The 9817-nt window shown below is 42.2% G+C and overlaps 1 protein-coding gene across 9 annotated transcripts in view; it reads right to left on the reverse strand.

Moving 5' to 3' along the window:
- The window catches only part of KCTD7 (potassium channel tetramerization domain containing 7), a 29368-nt gene extending 20121 nt beyond the window's left edge, over positions 1–9247 (reverse strand). For 5 of the 9 annotated variants that reach the window (XR_007353195.2, XR_012665305.1, XM_048824362.2 and 2 more), the window contains exons 1-2: positions 9167–9236; positions 6457–6598 (exon numbers count right to left, since the gene is read on the reverse strand). The gene's annotated coding sequence lies outside the window, so the exon portion shown is untranslated. Of the gene's footprint in view, positions 1–2526; positions 5827–6456; positions 6599–7850; positions 7955–9166 lie in introns of those variants that run through there. The other 4 variants (XM_048824356.2, XM_048824360.2, XM_048824357.2 and 1 more) reach the window with 4 other exon arrangements.
- Positions 9248–9817: the final 570 nt, after the last annotated feature.

Genomic DNA, 9817 nt, shown 5'->3' on the forward strand with positions numbered 1-9817 from the left:
AAGCATCACTCCAATATTAGGACCTTTGCTTACAGGTCTTATCTTTCTCTCACATTGGCATTCTAGCCTCATTTCCAACACATCCACAGGGTGTCCTCATCATCCCTCCAGCCTGGGGACTGAATTCCCTTCAAAACCCATCACCACTGCTCTCAGTCTGTCAGAAAGTAAAATAAAGAAACTCTGCAGTTTTTAGTATAACCAACCTGTGAACTGTATTATTAAGCAGTTTTTATTTCCATTTCACAGGAAAACAGGCTACCAGTAGCCTCTCCCACAACAATTTAGCTCTTTGTAATGAGCTACCATCTACTTCCACCCCACATTCCTACCCTTTCTGGTTGAAGGAGCATGAGTTCCTGGAGTCTTTTCTCCATTCTCGGATCCCGTCTGCAGTAGTCCTTCAAAACCTAGCACTTCAAGTGTCTCTTGTTTTTAAGCTTCTACATTAACAGTGATCTGCTTCCTTATCTGATGTCACTTATTTATCAAAGCCAGGCTGCTCACAGGTAACAGATACCAGCACTGAGTTATTTAAAAAAATAAATTAATAGTAATAATATGACCAAATCATTTATCTGAAAGGGAGTGAGAGAATTGACTTTACCCTCTGCCACCTGACCAAAAAAATCCTAATTTTGGACCAGCTATCCCTAATAAATAGTGTCCACGTATGTCTACAGTAGCTTTTTAAAAAAAAACTGCAACCATCAGCACCCCCAATGTCAGATACACCAGCACTCTCAACTTAGCTATGTACTACAATACTTATATGGCCTCCCATTACCAAAGAATCTGAGCACTTCACAATCTTTACTGTGTGTATCCTCATGATATCCCTGTGAGGAAGGGCAGTGCTATTGTCCCGATTTTACACAGAGGAAACAGAGGATCAGAGAGGCTAAGTGTCTTGCCCAAGATCATATAGGGAGTCTGTGGCTGAACAGGTAATTGAAGCTAGGTTTCCCAAGTTAGCATCCTAACCACTGAAACATTATTCCTGTAGGAGAGTTTCAACCACCATCAATGGTTACTTAGCAGGCTATGTGAAGTGAGTTTGGTGGTCTAACTCCTGATCTCCGGGGGATCCCATCAGACACTACAGTGATGGACACAGCATAAGAACCCACAGAGAATAGAATTTAAACATTATAAAAAAATTAAAAAATCACCAAAACTAGCAATCTCGTTGGCAGTCTCAGCCTTGTTGTAGCCATGCTGGTCCCAGGATATTAGAGAGACAAGGTGGGTGAGGTAATATCTTTTACTGGACCAACTAGTGCCAGTGAAGGAAACAAGCTTTTGAGCTTACGCAAAGCTCGTCTTCAGGTCTGGGAAAGGTACTCAGAGTGTCACAGCTAATACAAGGGTGGAACAAATAATGAGTTAACATGTTGCAAGAGACTATTCAAGGTGCAGTGGGCAGTTAACATTAACAACTAATGATTTAATGGACATAGATACCAAAATACCTTCTAGAGGTGAGTCTATACATCCAGCTCAGATTTGAGGAATGCTGAGGGTAGAAAGCCTCCCATACTATATCTGTCCTGCAGCTGGAGAACTGCAGTCTCCATGGGTTGTCAGTTCAACACCTTTCACTGGCCCTAGCTTCCATTAATCCCCAACCCCCTAAAAAAGTGTTTTTAAAAAGACTGAACAAAAAGGAAAGCATGGCTTATAATAGCAACAGCCACCTCAGTGTCTTTCTGACAGACACGGCAATAGATGAAAACAATCAAAACAAGCGTTTCATGAAGCAACCAACTGGCCTCTATTTCTTCTGAAAAGGAAACAGTTTAATTTTTCTGCCAGTTGATGTACCACAAGCAGAATTGAGCCCCAACCAGCCCCAAAATAAAAATCTTTAATTATTCATGATGGGAAATACAGACCTAACAGAAGACTGTATTATCCATTAATAAACCTCTCAACTTTTAGCTTTGGAATAGCTCTTGGTGCCAAATATTTTTTTACTTGAACGCTCCAGCTATATTAACTGCAAAGAATTCCCTTCTCTACTACTCCAAAAGCAACACACACCAGAATACTTTGCATGTGCATACCACTGGGGATATTAACCATTCTCCCAACTCACTTTTAGCACAAAAGGAGGGGTAAGTACCTTAAAAGGTCACTTAGCTACTATATTTTCATATTCCACTGTTTGTAGCCTCTTATCTTGAAAATATTCCATTTTCCCTAATCAGATTTCCCTAAGAACTGCTTGATCCTACCACCAATATTTTATTGGATGCTGAAATTAACAAGGTCATTTCTTGCCTAGTGACTACACATATTTTTAACATGTTTATAGGAAAAACTGTCAGTATTTCTTTTCCATAAACATCCTAGGGAGGAAATATACAGTACTGAAGATAACAGATTACAATCGTGCGTATTACAAAAAGATACACAACTTATTTTAAAGAGTACAGCATAAAGGTTTATAACAAGTGTCTTATGCTAGTGGAATGTGTTTTACATCAAAAGGCACAACAGGAACAGAGTTAACTCCACACTCACCACAAATGCCAGGGAAAGTTTCATCTGTTGGAGCCAGGAAATGGGCAAGATGATTTAGTAGAAGATCTCCGAACAAACAAAATGTAGCATCCTCAATTAAAGACCTGTGAAAGCTAAAGCAATGGAGCAGATGCCCTTTTTGTAATGAAGATAGCTAAAAGCAGTCCTAGACCCTACATCAATATTGAATATCCAGGTGATTTTGCCTGACGGAGCATATCAGTTTTGCCTAATGGAGCAGATCAGACTGGGACCCTAAAACATTGTGTTTGCTCTCTGCAGCTCAAACACTGCAAACGTAAAAGAAGAAATCATGGTAGAGGCTCCATTGGGAGATTTGGGATTAGTAACATTCAGGAGCTGGAATTACTGAGATTTATATACTGTTCCCACAGAGAGTCCTGCAACAAAAGGTGGGAAAGTAGTAGGAGGAACCCTTTCCTTGGAGAACAGCTCCCTCAGAAGACTTGTAATCAAGGGAACTATCCTCAACCTCTAGTCTTTTGTCCAGAGCCAATTTATTCTAATTGGTTTTCATGTCTTCGGTTAATTGTTCTCTCTTAACCCTTCCAGTTTCCATCTTACATTTTACCTGCAATAGTCTATGCTCTTTCCTATTGGTTTTCCATTATCTGAAGGGTAACTGTTGGGCTTGAGTTACCTCTTGAACCTTGCCACTTAGGCATTCTAGTGATGTCTTTGCCTTGCAGCTTCCTTTTTTGTTTAGGGCTAGGCATTCCTTCTGGAACTCTGCAAAGATATCGTAGTTTCCATGCTAAATCCAAGGATTTTAATCTATTTATGTTTGATTTTAGATTCTTTTTCAATAGTTTCCACTTAAAAAATTTTTTTTTCTCCAAAGTTTAGTGTCATTGTTTTATGATTCCACGTCCAAGGATGAAGAACTATATTGCGGTCACTATTATCTAGTGGCTAGAGATCATTCTTGACAACACCTGAGAGAAACACATTAGTCTGAGACACTAGTGACCAGACTAAAGAACTACATTCAGCTTCCAGCACTGAGGTGCCATGTGACCCTCTGGGCTGCCCTATGTGGTCAACACATGGAGCAAAGCATCATAACAACCTGTGACTTTACTTGTTCAAGTTTAACAATATCTTTGCTTGGATTCAAAATATTTTGCCTCAGTAAACGTAAGACAAAACGGCTCTGCAGCACAGAGGCAAAGTATTATGAAGTCATTCAAGGACCAAGAGCGATCTGGACAATTGGACACAATCTGGTAGAAACAGAGGCAGTTAGTCATCTAATATCTTGTTACCTCTCCTGGAGCTTGGAAGAAAAGCATGTTGGCCCAGGCTGTGGAGGTGGACAAAGGGGAAGCATCAATCGTGGTACAGAATAGGTTAATAACAAGCTGGGAAACTGCAAACTAGAGTAATCAGCAGAATGTGAGAAATAGAGAGCAGAGGATCCTATATTTCTGCTAGAAATACTGCTATTCCTTTACTACTACATTTTGGTGTGAACAGAGGTCCCTATGTTTGCAGGGCTGTGGGTGTATCTGACTACACAATATCATCCCAAGAAAGAAAATGTACTTCTTTAATATTTTATACAGCTCTGCATCACTCCAAGTTCCTTCTTTCAAGCTGCTATAAAACCACCATTACAGAGTGGATACAACTATGCAACAATCTTCCAGAGGAGATCAAATGAATCCACAATCTGACCATCTTCAGGAAACATTAAAAAAAAAATGTTGTAAATGATTTTTCCCGCACAAATGAAACTCGCAATTCAAACACCACATTGATTCCCAAATTCTGATGACCCTCCACCCCCACAAAAAAAACCTTACTCCTAAGAGAATTTTGACCCTTGAAAGGGAGAAATGAGTCCATGAAGTCCACTTGGGACTTCACTTTTGGGCACTACAAGACAGTGTTGTATAATGGATATAGCACTAGACCGGAAGTCAGGAGACCTGGTTCTATTCCTGGCTCTGCCATTGGCAGGTTGAGTGACCTTGAGCACATCAGGATACCTCTGTTTTGTCTCAGTTTGCTCCATCTGCAAAATGAGGATAATGATATTGACCTCTTTTGTACAGTGCTCCAAGATAAATAGATGAAAAATGATAAGTAAGAGCTAGTATTATTATTGCTATTGATCTTACACATAAGGTGCTCAGATACTCAGCAGATGGGCAGCAGAATAAAACCCTAAAATAGATTATTTTCCATCACTGGCAGAGTTTACAGACAGACCCCGCAAAGACAAATTATATTTCATTTCCTTGGCAGTGGTATCTATCTGTGTTTAGCTGATCAGATGATTTTTTTTTTTTAAACTAAGACGATCCAACCTCATTTACCCAGAGCATATGGCCTCTGAGAACAGAAAATGGGTTTGTTGCTTTATCAGATTATAACGCGTTTCTTGGTCTGACAAACAGGACTGGCCTAGAGACCATGCCACATATTACTCATATGCACAATAAGAAACATTTGCATTGCAAATGGTAGAAATGGGCGCTGACTGTAATTAGAAAAACATCTTAGAACTACAAAGATGATGAGCTTTCATTCCATAACCCTCTTTTCATCACAATATAAAATTCACAGGCAAATATATGAAGGTAGAAGGACTTGGCTTTGGCAATTATTTTAAATCTTGTTATGAAATAAAGACCTATTTTTAATCTAATACAATTGATACTCAAAAGTCATGTGCACTGCACCACCCCCCTAAATGCACATTAACAAGAGTGTTCAAGCAAAAAATAATGTTGGTAGTGACTCCTTCAATGATAATTTCTTCACATGCCTAAAACTGCATGGTAGCTTGCAAGAGCCTTCAGCCTCATGGTTACATCTTGCACTGTGCCACAGAAAGGTTTTCAATCTTATTTACAGGTAATGTATTATTTATAACACTGCCATTTGAAAGCCAGTGCTTTGGCTACTATATTGCCAGTTCTTATCTCACAGAAGCTGAGATAATAATGTACAGTTATTACTGATAAGTGATAATTATCCACATTTCTCCGGGGACTCCCAAATCTTTCAGATCATTGGAGTTTGTTTTGAATTAACAAAATTCAGATTCTATATGAATGTCACTTTCAGGGAGAAAGAATGAATTTTGGATAACCATGGAATATCATAATCTGTGAAGTACCAATAGTGACAAAATCTCATTAAAAATTCCCTCTTTCCAATAAAGTAAGGCTTTGAGAAGAAGGAAGGATTAGGAGTGTTTCTCTGCAACTTCCCTACTCCATCTCCAAAGGCCTTTAATCAACTTTTATCATCCAAACTTTATAAGAAAAAAAATGTTAGAAAGAGAAAAATAAAAGTATGCTTCTATCCAGACATATAATAGCAATCCAACAGTGACAGTCCATCTATCCGTTATTTAAAGATCAGCTTTCACTTGTCAGTCAAAGGAAAAATTGGTAGAACCTATCCCAGTTGATTCTAATCTGGTAAATACTGATATTACCTTAGTCCTTGTTACTTAGTTATAGGATTACTCACAGCGATAACATTCAAACTTTGAACTCAATTTTGAAACTTGGGCACCTATATTTGAGAGACTATTTCTATGTTTATTTCCATTCTGCCTCTAAAATGAGTATTTAATATGCTTCCACAGGATCCTGTTTGACTGCCCAATTATGGAATTTGGTGTTCTCATTTAGGCACCCAAGTTTGAAAACTTTGGCTACAAAACTAGCATTTCCATTTGAACTTTTCAGCAATACAATTGCCTCTATAATGAAGCTCAGAGTAAATCATCAGAGCCCAAGAACAAGGATTTGTAATAACATTTATTTTATCTTTTTTAAAAGGTGAACAGATTGATTTTGTTAGTAAGATGCTTCAGTCATTAGTAAAAGAAGATGAATACTCAAATGATCAGAAGAAAAAAATTAAAATTATATTCTTATTTTGTTTAACCTGAATTTTGATGTTCATTTATAGGCAGCTGAAGTTATTCTCTAAACCTGCTTCATTTCCTGCTCACCCTCAGACACCCCTGCATGCAATGGATTACTGACATCACTATCACTGTTGACCAGCACCGGAACAAGAAGTCTGCCTAAAAGAAAAAAGATAAGCAAATCTTTCTGAGTGGGTGGTTCCACTTTCTGATTCTCAGGCACTAATCCAATGCTCTTATGTTTGGGTTCACAGAAGCCCAGGGTAATAATTAATTTGCTCCCAAACTCCTCCTCCCTTCATAAAATCCTGCTTTAATTGTTTAACTGATAAATATTTTCATTATTTTAAAAAAGTATGTTCACATTAGGTTTTGTAAATCGTTTTTTTTTTACATTAAAAAAAACAAATTTTGGACCTAAATTAAGTAGCTGGGGCCCCTTTAATTTTTCTAGAACATCATACTAAGGCCAAATCTAGAAAAGAAAATGAATGGAGACACTTCCTTAATAGGATGTATCATTGTTCTAAATTAGACATCAGATACCTTAGACCCATCTAATAATCCAATTATAAAGAAATATCCTCCCAATTTACAAACTGCTGTTCTACTTAGTGGACAAGATTACTTCCCCATAACTTGTTAACTGACATTTTTCCCCTAGATATGTTTTTTTCCTTAATCTCAGAGTTACTGAATGAGCCTGTTTTGCTAGTTTTGTTTCATTCTCTAGGGAAGACAACATGCCTAGTACTGTCTCACCTTCTATTGTAACCCAGATTGAAGGAGAGTATGTGTAGTGTTTCATACAAATGCTATCACAATTGCTGTTTTCTCAGCTCTTTTCAGATTGGTTTAATTAACTGCTTCTGAGGCAGAGTACTCCAGAGATGTGGTGTCAGTGAAGTTATGTACATGAAAAATGACAAACAATGTATAATCCAGTATCATTTGTGAAGTTAACACAAGGGATCAGTTAGCCTGTTCATTTTACAACCCTATTTCCAGAGCACTGCTATTCAAATGTAAAAAAGTATTCTGTGCTGAATTTTAAGAGGATTTAGAAGATTTCAAGGGAACCTTGGTTTTTGCAGGGACAGAATGTTGTGCATGGCTGAACAGCAGCCTACTGGAAGATCAGGAGTAACATTTGAAATGAATCCCATATGGTCAAGGGTTTGTGTGTACTGAGCGGAGAAGAGAAATTGGGGAAGAAGAGTTACCTTAGTCTGAGAAAGGAAAGCTGCCCCCAAACAAGAGAGAGAATATTCTCAAACAGCAAAAGAACCCCTGACATGTGGTAAGCAGAATGCTACAAATCAGTTTAACATGTCAGTAATATAACTGATTGTAAATGTAAAGGCCTGGGTACATGAGACATGCTTAGCAAAAGGGTATCTTGCACACATACCATTAATTAATTCTGTCTGGTTCGACCAGAAGGAACAGTTTAAAACAAAAGACATACTGTGTAGGTGGATATGACTGGAAGCAGCATCACCAGCAGTAACAACCCTAACTGGGAAATTGCATTAGAAGTAGAGGTTATCCAAACTAACCAGAGGATGCCAGAGAACAGATGAAGTCTGCCTGTGTGTATTGCCCATTCTGCATTTGCTGACAGTAACACTGACTAACACCAGAAGCCTGCACATTGTCCCCTTCAACAGCTCTTCCTACAAAACTATTTTTCTCACCTGACAGGTTGGCACTTGCAGTCTTCAGGAGCAGCGCTATTTGTAAGAATGGGCCAGCATACTGCGACAACCATTCTTATGCCACCTGGTGGCAACAGTCCAAAGGAACCTATTTTTGTTGGTTTCTAAAACACCTGTTGCAGCCCTATCAGGCCTTTTCGAGGGAGTGTTTCCCCACTTGCCAGGTGGTAATTTTAAGGCAGTTTTGGGAGTACTGCTCTCAGCTAAAAAATTTTGCTGTGCGTTTCAATTAGACCTATACAGTTTCCATTTTGATTTTGTCTCACCCTATTGCAACTTTCCTCACTTAGATGCTTGGGAGTGACAGCTTTTTAAGAACCAAAATAAACAGCTACCTGCCAAAACGACATCCATCACCACAGCGTGTAGGTGTCTACCCATGGGCTGCCGCCCCCCCCCTTTTTTTTTAGCCATTAGAAAAGCACTACTGGATCCACCCATCTGGCTGCAGGCATCCCACTATCACAAGGGAGAAAACATCCCTGGTAAACGACTCGGATTACATCCAGGTGGAGAAAGGCACTCAGGGCACCACAGGGGAAAAAAACCAAACCCAAGTATATGCAGGTGAATAGTGACCCTTATGCAGCGGGGCTGCAGCTGCAAAGGTCCCTGCGCCAGGCTTTGGAGACGGGAGGGGAGACTCCGCCCAGGCCGCCAACCTTTCAGGAGCCCTGTCTGAGGGCGCCCAGCTAGAAACCCCCACCGGGGCTGGTGATGTGCCTTGGCTGTCTGCTCGGCTGCTACAGCCCCGGGGTAACGGCCAGCCCCGCACTCCCGAGGCTGCCACAGCCCCTGGTGGGGGAGGCCGGTGGGGGTGGGCACACGCGTCCCCCCGCCCCCATGGGGACCCCGGCTGGGCAGAGACGGGCTGTGGCCTCCCCCCCTGGGCAGAGCCCGGCGGCGCCCCTGCCCGGGAAGCCCCTCCCCCAGCGAGAGCCGGGGGTGCCCCTCGCCCCCCAACGGACGGGGCGGCCGCCGCCGCCGCGCGCGCGCCCCTCCCCCTCACCTGCGGTGGCGGCTCCCCAGCTGCGGAGGCCGTCGAAGGGATGCGCAGCCCCGCCCCCGCCTCGGATGAGCCGCAGCCCCGCCCCGTGCCCCTCGCTCTACGTGCCGCGTCACGCGCTCCTCCGACCGGCCGAGCGAGGGCAGGGCCGGAGGAGGGGGCGTGGCCTGTCCCCTGACGGGCGGGGCTGGTCGCGTGCCGGGATTGCAGCCCCTGGGAGCTGGCTGCGCGCCGGAGCCCCCTTCCTGCCCCTGCAATGGGGGGTGCGGGGGCAGGGTCTCGCCCCATCGCTCACGTGCCTCTTTCAACGTGTGGGCGGGGTGGGTTTCGCTGCAGAGCGCGCTGAGGAGAGGCGTCGCCCCCAGGCACCACGGGGGGAAGTAAAGCAAGGAGAAAACCCAGCCCCAGGCCGGGAGCGAGCCCTAAAACGGCGCTGCGGAAACAGAGCCGAGGTAGCAGCCCCGTAATACATTTTAAAAAGCTGCACCTGCGCCTTGCTTTACCTTGCCTGCCAGGTGGTTGACCATCGGCTGCTTACCGCTCTTACCCACCATCCTGCTTTTCCATCTTGGCTAACAGTCAGTGCCTGTGTCAAGCTTTCCACACACCCATATTGTAGACTTACAGTTTCTTAGCTATGATTACATTTGCATG

Source organism: Caretta caretta, chromosome 17, assembly GCF_965140235.1.
Source record: "Caretta caretta isolate rCarCar2 chromosome 17, rCarCar1.hap1, whole genome shotgun sequence".
In the NCBI taxonomy this organism is placed as follows: domain Eukaryota; kingdom Metazoa; phylum Chordata; order Testudines; family Cheloniidae; genus Caretta; species Caretta caretta.